This window comes from Pseudophryne corroboree, chromosome 1 (genome assembly GCF_028390025.1).
Source record: "Pseudophryne corroboree isolate aPseCor3 chromosome 1, aPseCor3.hap2, whole genome shotgun sequence".
NCBI lineage: Eukaryota > Metazoa > Chordata > Amphibia > Anura > Myobatrachidae > Pseudophryne > Pseudophryne corroboree.
In genome coordinates, this window is record NC_086444.1 from 524,728,066 (window position 1) to 524,747,005 (window position 18,940).

At 44.8% G+C, this 18,940-nt stretch overlaps 1 protein-coding gene across 2 annotated transcripts in view; it reads left to right on the forward strand.

Annotated features, from left to right (window-relative positions):
- The window catches only part of JAK2 (Janus kinase 2), a 457,412-nt gene that overhangs the window by 93,509 nt on the left and 344,963 nt on the right, over positions 1 to 18,940 (forward strand). The window contains exon 2 of one of the 2 annotated variants that reach the window (XM_063913981.1): positions 9,661 to 9,744. The exons of the other annotated variant lie outside the window; for it this stretch is intronic. The gene's annotated coding sequence lies outside the window, so the exon portion shown is untranslated. The remainder of the gene's footprint in view (positions 1 to 9,660; positions 9,745 to 18,940) is intronic. 2 annotated transcript variants of the gene reach the window in all.

Here is an 18,940-nt window from a genome sequence, read left to right on the forward strand (position 1 = left end):
AGGTCAGCACACAGCATATTACATCTATATGCAGACGGTGTTACAGGCAGTAGCATACAGGCACTTTCAGCATAGCAGACACTTGAGAGGCTCCAGTGGTCCCTAGTCTAACCCACACACCCCGGCCTATCACCTGGACACTAACTGCCATCAGGAGCAAGGTGACTCTGCCCTGGAAACCCTTATATCAGGAAATCCCAGGTGCTGCTGCTCACACACCTGGGATTCTGCTACTGCTTCCAAAACCTGGTCTGGATCCTCCACATTACTTTCACATGGAAACATGCTGTCTCTGCCACAGAATAAATAAATAATATATAAATAAATATATATATATATATGAATAACCTGTATCTCTCTGTATTCCCAACATGCAGTTTAACCGCCCACAAACTATGACGTCTGCAAAAGAAAATTGGTTTAATAAGTAGTATATGCATAACTGTTATATACTTGCCACTGATATCAATACAAGTATCTGGTCCATATTCTTGCATAATATATTTGTAACACATTACAGTACTCATGGAGAACTTGTGAAGGGATGTAGTAAGAATATCCTGACCACCAGAATGCCAGCAGTGTCACCACAGCTATTCCCACTACTTGGTATCCAAAACCTTTGCTGCACTCTCTCTCCCCTGCTGGCATTCTGGCGGTCGAGAACCCAACATATAAAAATGCTCGGTTTGGGTTCATCTGCACGACCCCCTAAAATCATTTATAACACTATTTCAGTGTATGTTTACCTCACGAGGAAACAGCCACCCATTTTGTCTCTCCTCCGCAATCTTGAATAGATCCGAATTGGCTAGCACACGAGCGTCATGTGCACGACCAGGCCAGCCAATAAAGACGTCAGTAAAGCTGGGAAATACAGATATTATATTGCTACAAATATACACATATAGTCCCTTTTACACGGCATGCAAGTATACATCCAAATAAAAAATATGAAACTGACTTACCAATATCTATGGTCAACGACTGCTTGTAGAATAAACGAATACCACCTATTCCTGTTGTGGTAGTCAGCTCGGCTGTCTGGGGGAGCTATTATGGGCATGTGAGTGTATCAATCGCTCCGGCACACTGTGGGTAACTGACGCAAAAACCCAGACACCATCTCATCCAGTCGCTGCCCTTGGGGTAGGCAATAAACCGGTGATACAAGGTGTCCAGGATTGCCTTGGTCACCTCACGTACCAAAACACACACTTTGGAGATTCCAACACCAAACAAGCAGGAGATGGTACGGTACTCGCCAGGGGTGGCACACCACCACAAAACGATTGCTAATCTCCTGCTTAGGGAAATGGGCTGTCTCAAGCGGGTGGTGTGCCTGGTAAGTGCTGGGGTGAGGAGTCCTAGGAGGTAAAGGTGCCATGCGACATCCTAAAATCTGCTTTCCTCTGGTTCTCTGAAAATGTCTCCATTGTAGCCCACAAGGCCTCACCATGTCTGTGATTTCTAGCCCACAGTGTGCGAGATGAGCCTCCGGTTATCCGCAATATTGGCGAGACGCTGGTGATGATCAAGACCCTCCTCCAGCGTAAATAATGTCGGCAAATGGTCTCCCTCTCCTCCAAAAATATCTCCCTTCTCCTTTTCAGCTCACTCTGTGCAATTAAGAACAGGGTGAGCATCTTCATGAGAGCATTTGCTGTGTAAAACAGCAACTCTACCACAGCACGCAAACTCTCCATTCTACACTTGTCAGCCACGAATCCAGCAATGCATTATGGGCACCACACCCAGTCCATTTATAGGCTGCCCTCCCCTTTGCATGACCTCATTGTTGTGTGCCTACAAATCGTCCACTTAAAATGATGAGACTGCCCTCAAAACTGTAAAAACCTGCTTATGTTTGAAAAGGGCCAACCCGGGAATTTCCCTGAGTCTGTGGTGTAGTGTGAAAGGAGGTCTGTAGAAAAACCCGGGTTTTTGCTGAAGAGAAACTCCTGGTTCTGAAGCAGGGAAATTCCTGGGTCATATGTCTGAAAGGGGTATTAGATAACTATAATTTCGCTTACGTCCTAGAGGATGCTGGGGTCCACATTAGTACCATGGGGTATAGATGGGGCCACCAGGAGCCATTGGCGCTTTAATAGTTTGAGAGTGTGGGCTGGCTCCTCCCTCTATGCCCCTCCTACCAGACTCCGTTTAGAAAATGTGTCCGGAGGAGCCGGTCACAGCTTGGGGAGCTCCATAGGTGTTTCCCTGGTTTTATTTTTTTATTAGAATATAGGCACAGGGAGGCTGCTGACAACAGCCTCCCTGCTTTATGGGACTAAGGGGGGGAGTAGTGTCTGCCCTGAGGGGTCTGACCCGTTATCTTCGCTGACAGGACACTGAGCTCCTGAGGGGAATGATCGCTCACCCCCGCAGCATGCCGCCACCCCCTTTCAGAGCCTGAAGATTCAAGTGTCGAGTGAGTCACCGGCTCCTCTAGCAAGCAGGGAGCCGGTGTGAAGATGGCGGCAACAGCTAACTGCGCTCCGGGGGCTCAGCGGTACTTTGTGCGGCGCTGTGAGGGGCGCCCTGAGCCAGCGCTGTACCCTACACTGGTATTGAAGTCTGTCAGGGGCCCCGGTTCCGATGCCAGCATAATCCTCAGGCCAGTATAAACGAACAGTGGAGCGGGAAGCCGCGCCATGAAAGGTGGCGGAGCTTCTCAGAGCGGACCCAGCAGCGTTCAGCGCCATTTTTCATGCCTGCAGATCACTGTGGAGATGCTGACAGGGAGAGCTGTCCCTCCATATCAACTCCAGCTATCCTGTACGGTATCAGGGTGTTGTAAAGGGGGGAGGGAGCCTGAATGGTTAGCCTCTCTTAAGGGTATGATTTCTCAGATTTCTACTAGGGTAGCACAGACCTGAGACTGCAATTCAGGTTTTACAGAATTCTATGGCGGTTTGTTCCGGTACTGTTTCTTCTGGGGCCCCTAGCATGCACCCTCAAAAAACGTGCTCTTGCCCAGATTATACAAGATCACACGGATACCAACTCTGACACGGCAGACGGTGATGGGGATGTGCTGCGGGGGGCGTAATCTCTTGTAAAAGGAGTGCAGTTGATGGTTGAGGCCATTAGAGATGTGTTGAATATTGCTGACACAACACCTGAGCAGGTTGAGGAGGCTTATTTCACGGATAATAAGAAAGCCGTGTTAACCTTCCCAGCGTCTAAAGAATTAAACGCTATATTTGAAAAATCCTGGGAAAACCCGGAAAAAAAATTCCAGATCCCAAGAAAGGTTCCGATTGCTTTTCCCTTCCCTGAGGAGGATAGATAGAATGGGAAAATTCACCCATAGTTGACACATCTGTTTCTAGACAGTCAAAGAAGGTGGTTTTACCTGTGTACCGGGATCTACCGCGCTAAAAGAACCGGCAGATCGCAAAATTTACACTAAGTTCAAATCCATATACATGGCTTCAGGGGCGATACTGCGACCTACTATTGCCCCTGCATGGATTTCTAAAGCTATTATAAAGTGGTTTCTGACTTGGATACAATGGTTAAAAGTGACGTTGAATTGTTTTTACGTAACATACAGGATTCTGCAGGATTTATGGTGGAATCTATGAAAGACCTGGGTTCGATGGCTGCAGGGATATCTTCCATGTCTGTATCGGCTCGCAGGGGACTCTGGCTACGCCGATGGTTCTCCGACGCGGAATGCAGGAGAGGTGTGGAGAACCTACCCTACACAGGTCAGGCTCTTTTTGGGGAGGCGTTGGCTGCATGGATTTCCACGGCAACCGCGGGTAAGTCCTTTTCTTCCTTAACCTCGCCAGCTATGAAGAAACCTTTTTCTTCTACATCGCAGTCCTTTCGGACGGCTAAAACAAAGAGGACCAAGCCTTCTAACACCTTCTTTAGAGGAGGTCGGGCAAAATCCAAAAAACTTGCTACTGCAGATTCCCAAGAACAGAAGCCTCAGCATGACGGTGGACCGCACAGCCTGGAGGAGGGGCCGGTGAGGCCGAGACTCGGGCGTTTCAGACACGTCTGGGTGTCGTCCGGTCTGGATCACTGGGTCCAAAATATTGTGTCCCAGGGGTACAGACTGGAGTTTCAAGAACTCCCGCCTCACTGTTTCTTCAAATTAGGCTTGGCAGCTTTATTGGCAGACAGGGCTGTCCTACAGGAAGCCATCCAAAAATTGGAAAGGTCACAGGTCATTGTCCCAGTTCCACCTCATATGCAAAACAAAGGTTATTATTCGAACCTTTTCGTGGTACCGAAACCGGATTGTTCGGTCAGACCAATTTTGAACTTGAAATCGCTAAATCCCTTTCTGATGGAGTTCAAATTCAAAATGGAGTCTCTGAGAGCTGTGATCTCAGGTCTGGAGGAGTGGGGAGTACCTGGTATCCCTGGATATTAAGGATGCGTACCTGCACATTCCAATATGGCCGCCGTATCAGGCTTATCTCCAAATCGCACTGTTAGACAGTCCCTTTCAGTTCCAGGCACTACCATTCGGCCTCTCCACAGCATCGAGGGTGTTTACCAAGGTGATGGCAGAGATGAAGGTTCTCCGCAGGCAGCGGGTGAACATAATCCCATATCTAAACGATCTGCTGATAAAGGCATCGTCCAGGGAGATGTTGTTGCCTTCCATTATTCTCACGACTCTTCTGCTCAGGGAACACGGTTGGATCCTGAACCTTCCAAAATCACATTTGGAGCCGACAAAGAGATTGTCTTTTCTGGGAATGATCCTCGACACGTAAGTACAGAGGGTGTTTCTACCAGAGGAGAAAGCATTGGTGATTCAAACAATGGTCCGGGACGTCCTGAAGCCCACCCGGGTATCTGTTCACCAGTGCATTCGCCTTCTGGGGAAGATGGTTGCCTCTTACGAGGCTCTACAGTACGGAAGATTTCATGCTCGGTCCTTCCAACTGGATCGCCTGGACAAGTGGTCGGGTTCTCATTTCCACATGCACCAGAGAATACGTCTGTCGCCGAAAGCAAGGATTTCACTCCTATGGTGGCTGCAATTACCTCACCTTCTGGAGGGCCGCAGGTTCGGGATTCAGCATTGGGTCCTCCTAACCACGGATGCAAGTCTCAGGGGCTGGGGCACTGTCACTCAGGGGGTAACCTTCCAAGGAAAGTGGTCAAGCCTGGAATCCAGTCTTCCAATAAACAGTCTGGAACTAAGAGCCGTCTACAATGGTCTTCTCCAAGCGGCTCATCTTCTGCGAGATCGATCTCTTCAAGTACAATCGGACAATGTAACGACGGTGGCCTACATAATCCGACAGGGCGGAACGAAGAGCAGAGCTGCAACGTCAGAGGTATCAAGAATCCTCCTATGGGCAGAAAAACACGCGTTGGCATTGTCCGCAATCTTCATTCCGGGAGTAGACAACTGGGAAGCGGACTTCCTCAGCAGACATGATCTCCATCCAGGAGAGTGGGGCCTCCATCCGGAGGTGTTCACGGAAGTGACGGATCTTTGGGGTGTACCTCAAATAGAAATGATGGCCTCCCGTCTCAACAAGAAGCTTCGGCGGTATTGTTCCAAGTCAAGGGACCCGCAAGCCGTGGCAGTGGACGCCCTGGTGTCTCCGTGGGTGTTCAAGTCGGTGTATGTGTTTCCTCCACTTCCACTCATTCCAAGAGTTCTAAAACTCATAAGGAGAACAAGAGTTCAGGCAATCCTCATTGCTCCGGACTGGCCAAGAAGGGTTTGGTACGCGGATCTTCTGGGTGGAAGATCCGAGGCCTCTTCCTCTTCCTCTTCGGGAGGACCTTCTGCAACAGGGGTCGTTCGTTTATCAAGACTTACCGCGGCTACGTTTGACGGCATGGAGGTTGAACGCCAGATATTAGCTCTGAAAGGCATTCCGAACAAGGTTATTCCTACCCTGATACAAGCTAGGAAAGTAGTGACGTCTAAACATTACCATCGCATTTGGAAAAAGTATATCTCTTGGAGTCCAAAAAGTTTCCTACCGTGGAGTTTCAACTGGGATGGTTTCTCCTCTTCCTGCAAGCAGGTATGGCTATGGGCCTGAGGTTGGGATCCGTAAAGGTCCAGATTTCGGCCCTATCCATTTTTTACCAGAAACTGCTAGCTTCCCTCCCTGAGGTTGAGACTTTCTTGAAAGGAGTCATGCACATCCAGCCTCCCTTTGTGCCACCTACGGCACCCTGAGATCTTAACGTGGTCTTGCAGTTCCTCCAATCGGCTTTTTTCGAGCCTCTACAGGAGGTTGAATTCAAGTTTCTCACATGGAAGGCTGTAACTTAGCTTCGGCTAGACTTGAGTCGGATTTGGGGGCTTTGTCGTGTAAGAGCCCCTACTTTATCTTCCATGAAGATAGAGCTGAGCTCAGGACGTGTCAGCAGTTTCTTCCAAAGGTTGTCGGCTTTTTCATATCAACCATCCTATTGTGGTGCCAGTGGCTACTGACTCCTCAATTACTTCTAAGTCCTTTGATGTTGTGAGGGCTTTGAAAATCTATGTGAAGAGGACTGCTCGTCACAGAAAATTGGACTCTCTGTTTGTCCTGTATGATCCCAAGAAACTTGGGGGTCCTGCTTCTAAGCAGACCAAAATCGGTTACTCTACTCGTAAGGCAGGTTCTTCCTGGGCGGCTGCCAGGGGTGTCTCGGCTTTACAACTTTGCCAAATGGCTACTTGGTCAGGGTCAAGTACGTGTGCTAAGTTCTACAAGTTCAATACTTTGGCCTCTGAGGACCTAAAGTTTGGTCAGTCAGTTCTGCAGGAGCCTCCGCGCTCTCCCTATCAGTCTGGTAGCTTTGGTACATCCCCATGGTACTAATGTGGACCCCAGCATCCTTTAGGACGTAAGAGAAAATAGGATTTTAATTACCTACTGGTAAATCCTTTTCTCGTAGTCCGTAGAGGATGCTGGGCGCCCGCCCAGCGCTTCGTTATCCTGCAGTGTTTACTTGATTCAGTATGACTTTGTTTTAAGTTTTGTACTGCGTTACTTGATTGAGTATTGGTTTTTCAGCTGTTGCTGAGTTTCAAGCTAGTTAGCTTGGTTTGCTTTGTTGTGTGAGCTGGTGTGAATTTTTGCCACTATCTGTGTAATCCTTCTCTCGAAGATGTCAGTCTCCTCGGGCACAGTTTCTAGACTGAGTCTGGTAGGAGGGACATAGAGGGAGGAGCCAGCCCACACTCTCAAACGCTTAAAGTGCCAATGGCTGCTGGTGGACCCGTCTATACCCCATGGTACTAATGTGGACCCCAGCATTCTCTACGGACTATGAGAAAAGGATTTACCGGTAGGTAATTAAAATACTATTTTCTTTAGCAAGTCATTTTTCTGTAATTACTAATATGCCTTTCAGACAGAAAATGAAATTTCATGAAACACACGGGTCCTTTTTCTGTGTGAAAGGGTCGACTCAGGAGGAAATTCCCGGAACTTCGACACTGGAATCTACCAGGTTCAGAGACACGGGAATTTCGACACGGGTTGGCCCTTTCACACAGACAAAATACATGTGTTGACCTGCAAATTTCCAGGTCAAAGTTCTCGACCCAGTAATTTGCATGTCTGTGTTAAAGGGGGGGTCAGGCAGGTCCCAGCAAAACGACCCGACATTGAAATGCCTTTTAATTGTCTGTACTTTCAGACATTTCTGTCTGAAAGTGGTTATACAGACATCACTTTACAACATTAATCTTATAAAAATATAGTGGTTAATTTAAAAATTGTCTCCTTATAATCTGATAATGGAATTTTTTTTTTTTTTTAATCATAAAAAAAAGTTTACAGGTGTAGTTGAGAATTGATCATGACCACATAAATTAATCCGCAAATTGTTTTTTTTTATGTTTCTTTACATTTCAAGCATAATGGTATCCGGATTATAGGTCAACAGTCAGCAGGTCGACCCCATATGGTCGACACGGGCAAAATGTTGACAATGGAGAATGTCGACATTGATAAAAGGTCGACAGGTTCAGATGGTTAACACTTTTTTTTTTTCTTCATGTTTTTGGACATTTTCAATTTTTGACTGTCCATGTCACAAATCAGAACTTTAATTAACTTTGTGCTGAGCGGAGCTTAATGAGACACTGTGCCCGTAGCGTGGTGTGCGGACACGTTTCTACAAATGGTGGTCCCAGATAGTTTTTCTATCCACACTAACCCCAAAAATGCAAAAAAGGTGTCTACCATTAACAGGTCAACCTTTTGTCCATGTTGACCTAATGCATGTCGACCATATGACAATGTAGATCTTATATAGTGCACCCAAGCATAATGATTTCACAGCTATTTAACTGTATTCAGAGAACAGTGCAACGTGTGAAACTTCTCCATATGTTGTAACGGACATATCTAATTGTACACTAATGTATATATTTAGAAACAAAACTAAAGAATGGTTATGGCTATCTCATTCTCAATTGTGACAGTGTTTCAGCTACCATGTGGGCTTAGCACTGTTTGTACTGGTGATAATCATTTGTATTTTCCTTGTAATGCTGCCGCGTCATTTCTGCTCATCAAAATGATCGTGAAGGTGTCGCTACTCACTGATTTAACGAAATAATCCTGTAGTTATTGAGATCTGGGTGTCGGATCCTTTGCAAGACCTCAAAATACTGATTTATAGACCACAGTTAGGGTGTGTGCACACGGTGAGATCCTTGCTATGCCCGATTTTCACTTGCGATTTCCCTGGACTCCCCGGATCCCAGCACCACCGATTTTGACTAACTTTTCTTGAGATATGGACTATGTGTGCTTACGATTTTGGCTTATGTGAGATGTCATTGACATGTGAGATGAACTAGATAGTACACCGATCTAGCAAGGATTGACTTGCCTGCACAGTCTATCTTTTCTTGCGATGCCGAACTGGCGGGACCGCGCATCGGGATCGAATCGGGATCACAAGGTGACTTTCACCTTACGATCTGCACTAACTTTTCTTGCGATTTTGACTATATAGTCAAAATCGAAAGAAAATATCTCACCGTGTGTACACATCCTTAAGCTGTGTACAGAGACTAGATGTTTTATGAGTGATATCATCTGTGTTTGCCCTTGAACTCGTCTGCAAACGAGATAGTGCATACACACTGAACGATATTGTTGAGTAGGGGAAGTGGTTACAATGCAGCTAGTCGGGATCCCGGCCGTCACAATGCCAACGCCGGAATCGTGACTAGCGGTGATATGCAACGATCGGAATCCCGGCTCCACAGGCTTTTCTCCCTCTGAGTGTCCTCGACACCCATAGAGGGAGAATATAACCTGTGGCGAGCCACCATGCCCGCAGTGTGGCGAGCGCAGCCAGCCCGCAAGGTGTTTGCTAGCGCTCGCCCTACTGGCGGCACACCGGTGGCCGGGATCCCGCTGTCAGTATACTCGTGGCTGGGATCCCGGCCGCCGGTTTTACATACCGATCCTGTTGAGTGACGTTATTCTACCAGCACCCCGAACATGCTGTTTCAGACAATATAGTCAAAATTGACCTGCATATACAGACGACAGAAGACCTTGTCAACAGCATGCAAGAGAACACATTGTTAACGATATTGTGCGTACACATTGGACGAAAATCGTAACGATGTGTCGTTATCGTCCACATCGTTCAAAAAAATCATCTAGTGTGTACCCAGCTTTAGGAAAGTTTTATATGTCCCCACAGGGCTGCTGGAAGGAGCATTAAAACATTGCAGATGGCCGAGTGTCTACCATCACAGATTCTGTATCCTGATATAGAAACCAGGAGGTACATTTATTTTCTTTAAAAAAACCAAAAAAACAACTAAATGTTATTGCCCCAACGTTGAATAAGTTACATAGTGTTATTGTCTGCTCATATGTTTGCCTTTGTCTGCATTGCTGTCCAGGTGTGTCCAAGGCTGAGATAAAACTTGGCAGATGTTATTTATAAAGGCGAGATTACAAGGTTTATCTACTGGGGAGACATTTACTTGGTACTTCATTTGTTTGCTTGTCATTTTCATAAGTGATTCATCACTGTTGCAGGATCCATTTGTAGAGCTCATTAGGCACATCACTGAATCTTTATATAGCTTCGTATTTTGATTTTTATTGTTTATTTCCACAAATTTTCTAGTCCCCAGTAAATTACTTGGTTTTGTCGTTTTTTATTTGGTGACTCGTGTAATTTATGGCTTTATACGTTCCAACCTTTTGTCTGCCAATCAGTAAATTTATCATGTTACTGCATGGATGATTTGAATCAAACTGAACTTCTGGGCTGAATTTTAAGGGTTTTGGTAAACACTGGGCAACTGACTTCTGCCTAGTTCACCATATACTGTATCTCCACTATCCAGACATGGAATGTTATGAAAATGTGATCTGTGCAACAGGCTTTACAGATTTGTTCACATACACAGATCAATCATAGTGTTCCCACTAGGTTGTGGGCAACGGAGGGGTGACGTCCTGTTGCCGTCACGCTTGGGGGTGTGCCCAGCACTTGCGGACGTGCCGGGCTGCCCCCAAGCCTTAACCTCACTGTGAATAGATACCATACACATGTCATCTATTCACTGGTCGCCGGGGATCGGCAACAGCAAGTTTTCCCATCCGCGGGACACTGCGGCCCATGGGTGGGAAAGCACAGGCAGGTTCAATCCATTTTTATCAGAAGGGATTATGGGGGAGATGTGTCATGCCTTGGAAAGAGTGAGTGAATAAGTTGCCCAAAGCAACTGTCGGTTATGACAGAAGCTGATAAGTTGCTTTGGGCAACCGCTCCAATTTTCTCTTTTCTAGACTAGATACGTTCCCCTTAAGTCACCATATTGATTTTGTCTGGGTGTCCTCAGTACGGAGGTAAAGAACCTAACTGGTGTGATTGGGTACTCCTCTGTCTAAATATTTTATAGCCACAACATAAGCTGGCCATACACTTGGACAGCTAACTACTTTGGCTGGTTGGAATGATCACTTGGTAGTGTGTGGGAACTCCGAGGCTTTGGAAAATGGGCAGTCCAACTAGCAGAAACAGATCAAACATGTTTGATTTCTCCCAACCAGTTGGGCAACTATAATTTCAGTGTAGGGGGAATGTGGATCTGTTTCCCCCCAAATTATTAATTTTAACAAAAGTAGTTTTCAGGATTTGTCTGTGGAAGCAGTTGGAATAATTACTGACCCAGAAAAATAGAGTAACCCCTTCTTAGTGTATGGCCATCTTTAGGTATGAATTGATGTAACAAAGACATAGGGTGGTGTTCAATTACTGTGATAACTTGATAAATTGCCGCAGTCTGACTTCTTGCGGACATTGAAAAAAAATTACAGCTAAAAGCAGCTTATTATGGGTTTGTATGCTCCAGCGATCCGACCTATTCTATTGCAAAGTTACAAAAACCTTGTGATAATTCTTGCCGCCAAAACCAGAGAACAGTGTAGGAGAATATGGGGAAATCCGCCGGTATTACAAAGAAAGCCAAACTAAGATGAGAAAACAGTATAGAAGTCTATATTTATTAGTGGTCTTAGGGCCTTATACAGATCTGATTGCAGCAGCAAATTTGTTAGCAAATGGGCAAAACCATGTGCACTGCAGGGGGCGCAGATATAACATGTGCAGAGAGAGTTAGATATGGGTGGGGTGTGTACAAACTGAAATCTAAATTGCAGTGTAAAAATAAAGCAGCCAGTATTTACCTTGCACAGAAACAAAGTAACCCACCCAAATCTAACTCTTTGCACGTTATATCTTCCGTCCCTCCAGTGCACTTGGTTTTGCCCATTCACTAACAAATTTGCTGCTGCGATCAGATCTGAATTAGGCCCATAAAACAAAGCTTTGAATTGGGTCAAATAGCTGTTCTATGCATTTTTCAAAAAAGTGGAAATATGATAGAAAGCAAGTGTTCCGCAAAATAAGTGCTTAGGTTAAATTGGGGGTACATAAAAATAGGTGTAAGTATATATTTGGGTCCTTTTTAAGCCACTTAAAAAAAAGTCCCAAAAAAACCAACCTATTACTCCTATCCGCAAGCCTAAAAACACTTGTCCCACTTATCTAAAGCACCCTTTATACATGTCCCATACCTTGTACTTGAATTTCCATCACTTTGCATTTTTTTACTCCAAAATGGCCAATTAATTAGTCATTTAGAGGGGTCTCCCAGGGGTTCTGAATCAAGTCCCAACATTTTTTACTTTTAAAATAGGGATTTTCCCCACGTGTATCACCTGCTCAGAGATGGTGACGTGAAATTCACAGTAAATCCTATGGATAATTATTTCCGGTAATTTATGGTGTGCAATTGCTAAAGCTCCAAGTTTTAGCATGAAAACGTGTTTTTGTGGCTAATTGAGTCCCCCCTATATTTTATTCTTTAAAATGCCCACACTACATGTGTACAGCATATTACGGATATTTTTTTTACATCTGAATAAAATATATACACACAGCATTTATTCAGTTATTAATATTTATATAGTGCATGCATATTACACGTTTAAAGTGAAAATTTACATCAGTCCCAGTGGATCTTACAGTCTGTATTCCATATGACATATGCACTAAAGTGTTGTTTTTTTTGTATCAAGCTGTGACGACGCTGCCGGCCAATTCCACAAATATGCCAATTTGAGAATTGCCACATGCGGCGTGCTGGTCACTTTTGACACACAGGATTACTTAAATACTTTCAGCTGCCACCAGCAAAGATCTTTCAACGTATTATGGACGTTGCAGGTGTCTTTAGCTTTACCTGTCACACACACACTGCAATACTTGGTAAAATAGGTAGACGTGAGCCACACAGGCCCTGAGTTCGTAAGAATCACAGAATCAGACATAAAATTAGAATTTTAATTTCAAGAATACTTCAGAGCTTCAGTTACAAAGATTATTAAAAATATTTTAAAAACACACAGAATACAGCAATCTCAATAAAGGAAAGGAAATAAAACATACAGAAAACCTAGCTCACTTACTCAAATGGACTTGTTTCTGTTGTGGGGGATTTCACAGAATAACTCAGGTCATCACCAACATATAAGTTGAGTCCCCAAGAGATCACACTTTCTGTTTTCATGAGGGAGACAGATATAGTCTCTAGCTTAAGCAAGCCCCCTCCCTTGGGATTTTTAACTACTTCTCCGCTGGACACTACACATACTTGGTGCTTGGCAACAGCCAAGGGGGGAGGTAAGGGGTGTAGCCCAAAGGTATACTGTAGGAATCTCTTTCAAAGAGAGTGAGGTTTATAACATTAGCCAGAAAATAGGATCTCTGCATTCCAATCAGGACATTTGGACACACTTCCCTGGTTTGTTTACAGAGCCCCTCTGTTGACATAACAAATTGGGCTTATCAGCCCTCAATGTCCAGAGCTTGGCAATATCTGCTTTTGATGTAGAAATGTAATCCCTCTTTACAATGGTCATTTCAGGATCCAGGCCACAGATAATTTATATTTTGGACAATATACAATTCTCCAGACAAAAGCAAGTGTTTCCGCACCAGTATAATATGACTAAATCCCCGTGTAGTGTAATGACCTCAAAATCTCGGTATACATGGGGGGACGTGCTACCTGCTACCTAAGGAACATGTATTTTATAAAAAAAAAAAAAAAGAAGAGGTAGCATTATGGTGCACACAGTCAAAAACTAACTAATGTTTATTTATTAAAACATAACTTTTATTAAATGTAATACCTAAGATAAACTCCCCACCTATCTAAAAAGCAAAATATTAAAAATTAGAAGATAGTAAGAGATGAAATAATAAAATCTGGCGCTGGGGCACCTGATATGACTCCTGCTTGTATTAGATAATCGATCCAAATTGCTTCTGGCTTTTATTATTTCATCTCTTACTATCTTCTAATTTTTAATATTTCGCTTTTTAGATAGGTGGGGACTTTATCTTAGGTATTACATTTAATAAAAGTTACGTTTTAATAAATAAAACATTAGTTAGTTTTTGACTGTGTGCACCATAATGCTACCTCTTTTCTTTTTTTTTTTTTATAAAATAAATATACAGTTCTCCCTCTTATCAGTACTTATAACCTCTGGCCTGGTCATTGCACATGCTATACTTTATGGTCTGCAGATCTCCCCCAGCCTGGCTGTATGGAGGTTAAATGCAGGACATTGCCTGTCAGCCATTTTGTCACATCTACGCTGAAAGAATACAAAATTATATATATAAATATATATACACACACACACACACATACATACATACATACATACATACATACATACATACATACATACATACACAGTCACTTGAAAACATTATTGGTGATTATTCCTGCAGGTAATCACCACACCTTAGATTACATATAATTTGTGATCCTCCTTTCTGTATTTAAACATGACACAAGCTAATTAGCCTTTCAGTATTTTTTTTGGAATGTGGGAAGGAAACCCATGCAAACACCACATAGATAATGCCTTGGTCAGGTATTCGCCGCCGCCAGATCATATCGGCTGCACATTGGAAGCAGTTAAAAGTAGGCAACAGGCTGTGCGTGTGAAAGAAGCATCCCGGTTGCAAATCAAGCAGTACTACGGCCAGAAGGCAGAGAGTAGAAAGGTGGTGTTAGTTGCTATTGTGGCTCCTGTTCATTATAACAATAGTGCAAGAACTCTTGTTTAGTGATCACTGACTTCAATAAAGTGTTCCTGCCACTGTGGTCTAGTTAAGATGGGAATATACTGTATATCAGCTCTTATGGTGGTGCACTTTCCACTTATACCCCTTTCACATTGCACAAATAACCCGGTATCGACACGGTATATTGCTGTGTCGAAACGGGTCAGTGTGCGATGTGAAAGCGCCTTTCCCGAATTAGCGGGTCGCCTGACCCGTTAATTCAACCCGGTTAAAAAGAAGGATTATTCCCGGGTTGAATACCGGGTCAGGTGCAGTGTGAATGGGAGCCGTTCCGATGCGACACGGCTCCCATTCACAGCATAGGGAGAGGCGGCGCAGGAGATGAGCTCATCTCCCAGCGCCGCCTCCACCCCCGCCCCTGCTGCTGCTGCGCCCCCCGCTGCTATGGCAACCGACCCGGTATATTGCCGAGTCGGAAAGCCAGCAGAGGAGAGCAAATGCCGGATCCCACCCGGTAAGGACACGTTTCTCTTACCGGGTAGGATACGGCATTTGCGATCTGAAAGCAGCATAAATGTACTAACGGCATATTGTATAGTAACAAATTTTTGCTTAATAAGGCAGTACAAGTAGCATCCACTCTCTCAGGAAATCTCTTTAAATATACTATTACAGTATGTTGTGGTAAGAGTCGGGTCACTTTGTTTAGTCTTTACAACCTTGGACAGTATGTTCTCTGGCTTAATGTAAGACAGCGCAATGTCTATATGTGTTCATGATCTACCCAGGAGTCTTGTTCATACTTATCTTTTTTTTATTTTATTTACATATATTTGGAAAGGTTTTTTCTATTTTATTTAAAATACGTACTATCTACTGTTTGTATTAGTTTTCAGAAACAGAAAAGCAGTGGTTTTCCATTAGCTGCTATGAAAATATAAGTATTTTTCCATGTGTAGAATGTTCTTCATGTATATGGTGGCAGTCAGTCTTTCTGCGTACTCCTACTTCGCACTGCTCCCTGGGTGAAGGCCATAAGCATCTATAGCTATATGTGCTCTGTGCCCTTTCCTGGAATTGCTCATATTTTGTAGACTAGGACCAGTGGCTGTAGAGCTGTGAATAGCTAAGGCAACAAACAACCAGTGTCATTAAACATATGCATGGGTTGGCTGGTGGCATAGTCCCTGTTGGTTGGCATGCCGACCATCGGGATTTTCAGATGGTGGGATTCCGGCATCTGTATTGTGACTGGCGGTCTCTTGACCGCCAGTCACATAAACGTAACCCGTTTAAAGCAAATGTTTTTTTATGATGCTGTTAGTACTAGCATGGTGCCATGACTTATTAGGAAAAAGCCTATTATACTAAAAAAATAGTGTTTTTATTCAAAATGTTTAATGCCAGTGACATGCCTGGTACTTATGCTTAACTCCTCCTTTGTGTGTGTGTGTGTTTCTCTGAAAAGTGCTTTTGCATTTTTCATTTTGTATTACTATTCAGATTTATTTAATTTATAATAAGTAAGACTAATGCTTAACATTAACTTCTTGTTCTTATTTTCAATTTCATCCATCTATGAGTGTACTCTGTATGTATTAATATGTTTATCTACATATATCCAGATGTAATAGGAATAATAAGCGATACAAACAATGGTTTCATTGAAATCTGTAAAATAAATCAAATCAAAGCCTAATAACAACATTATTTCTCTGACGTCCTAGTGGATGCTGGGAACTCCGTAAGGACCATGGGGAACAGCGGGCTCCGAAGGAGGCCGGGCACTCTAGAAAGATTTATGACTACCTGGTGTGCACTGGCTCCTCCCACTATGACCCTCCTCCAAGCCTCAGTTAGATCTTGTGCCCGGCCGAGGTTGGATGCACACTAGGGGCTCTCCTGAGCCCTTAGAAAGAAAGTATAGTTTTAGGTTTTTTATTTTCAGTGAGACCTGCTGGCAACAGGCTCACTGCAGCGAGGGACTAAGGGGAGAAGAAGCGAACTCGCCTGCTTGCAGCCGGATTGGGCTTCTTAGGCTACTGGACACCATTAGCTCCAGAGGGATCGACCGCAGGCCCAGTCCTTGGTGTTCGGTCCCGGAGCCGCGCCGCCGTCCCCCTTACAGAGCCAGAAGCAAGAAGAGGTCCGGAAAAACGGCGGCAGAAGACATCAGTCTTCACCAAGGTAGCGCACAGCACTGCAGCTGTGCGCCATTGCTCCTCATACACACTTCACACTCCGGTCACTGAGGGTGCAGGGCGCTTGGGGGGGGGGGCGCCCTGAGCAGCAATAAAAACACCTTGGCTGGCAAAAATACCACAATATATAGCCCCAGAGGCTATATATGTGGTAAATACCCCTGCCAGAATCCAGAAAAAAGCGGGAGAATAGGCCGCGGAAAAGGGGCGGAGCTATCTCCCTCAGACACACTGGCGCCATTTTCTCTTCACAGTGCAACTGGAAGAAAGCTCCCCAGGCTCTCCCCTGTAGTTTCAGGCTCAAAGGGTAAAAAAGAGAGGGGGGGCACTAAATTTAGGCGCAATATTGTATATACAAGCAGCTATGGGGGAAAATTCACTCAGTTATAGTGTTAATCCCCTCATTATATAGCGCTCTGGTGTGTGCTGGCATACTCTCTCTCGGTCTCCCCAAAGGGCTTTGTGGGTCCTGTCCTCAGTCAGAGCATTCCCTGTGTGTGTGCGGTGTGTCGGTACAGCTGTGTCGACATGTTTGAGGAGGAGGCTTATATAGTGACGGAGCAGATGCCGATAAATGTGATGTCGCCCCCTGTGGGGCCGACACCAGAGTGGATGGTTAGGTAAAAGGTATTAACCGACAGTGTCAACTCCTTACATAAAAGGGTGGATGACGTAACAGCTGTGGGACAGCCGGCTTCTCAGCCCGTGCCTGCCCAGGCGTCTCAAAGGCCATCAGGGGCTCAAAAACGCCCGCTCATTCAGATGGCAGACACAGATGTCGACACGGAGTCTGACTCCAGTGTCGACAAGGTTGAGACATATACACAATCCACTAGGAACATCCGTGACTTGATCCCGGCAATAAAAAAAAAAAAAAAAAATGTGTTACACATTTCTGACATTAACCTCCTAAAAATGGGGTTTCTATGTTTGGGGAGAAAAAGCAGGCAGTGTTTTGTTCCCCCATCAGATGAATGAATGAAGTGTGTGAAAAGCGTGGGTTCCCCCTGATAAGAAACTGGTAATTTCTAAAAAGTTACTGATGGCGTACCTTTTCCCGCCAGAGGATAAGTTACGCTGGGAGATATCCCCTAGGGTGGATAAGGCGCTCACACGGTTGTCAAAATAGGTGGCACTGCCGTTTTAGGAACGGCCACTTTGAAGGTACCTGTTGATAAAAAGCAGGAGGCTATCCTGAAGTCTGTATTTACACACTCAGGTACTAGACTGAAACCTGCAGAGCGTGCTGCTGCAGCGTGGTCGGTGACCCTGTCAAACATACTAGTTTGCTAACATGAGAACATATTAAAGACGTCGTCTTATATATGAGGGATGCACAGAGGGATATTTTGCCGGCTGGCATCCAAAATGAATGTAATGTCCATTCTGTCAGGAGGGTATTAGAGACCTGTCACTGGACAGGTGATGCTGACCTTAAAAGGCGCATAGAGATTCTGCCTTATAAGGGTGAGGAATTATTTGGGGATGGTCTCTGGGACCTCGTATCCGCAGCAACAGCTGGGAAGAAATATTTTTACCTCAGTTTTCCTCACAGACTAAGAAAGCACTGTATTATCAGGTACAGTCCTTTCGGCTTCAGGAAAGCAAGCGGGTCAAAGGCGCTTCCTTTCTGTACAAAGACAAGGGAAGAGGGAAAAAGCTGCACCAGTCAGCCTGTTCCCAGAATCATAATTCTTCTCTCGCTTCCTCTGAGTCCACAGCATGACGCGGGGGCTCCACAGGTGTAGCCAGGTACGGTGGGGGGCCGTCTCAAAAATTTCAGCGATCAGTGGGCTCGCTCACAGGTGGATCCCTGTTTCATTCAAGTAGTATTTCAGGGGTACAAGCTGGAATTCGAGATGTCTTCCCCCCGCCGTTTCCTCAAATATGCCTTGCCGACAACTCCCTCAGGCAGGGAGGCTGTGCTAGAGGCAATTAATAAGCTGTATTCCCAGCAGGTAATACTTAAGGTGCCCCTACTTCAACAAGGACGGGGTTACTATTCCACACGGTTTGGGGTACCGAAACCGCATGGTTCGGTGTGACCCTTCTTTATATTTAAAATCCTTGAACACATGAATAAAAAAATTCAAGTTCAAGATGGAATCGCTCAGGGCGGTTATTGCAAGCCTGGACGAGGGGGATTACATGGTATC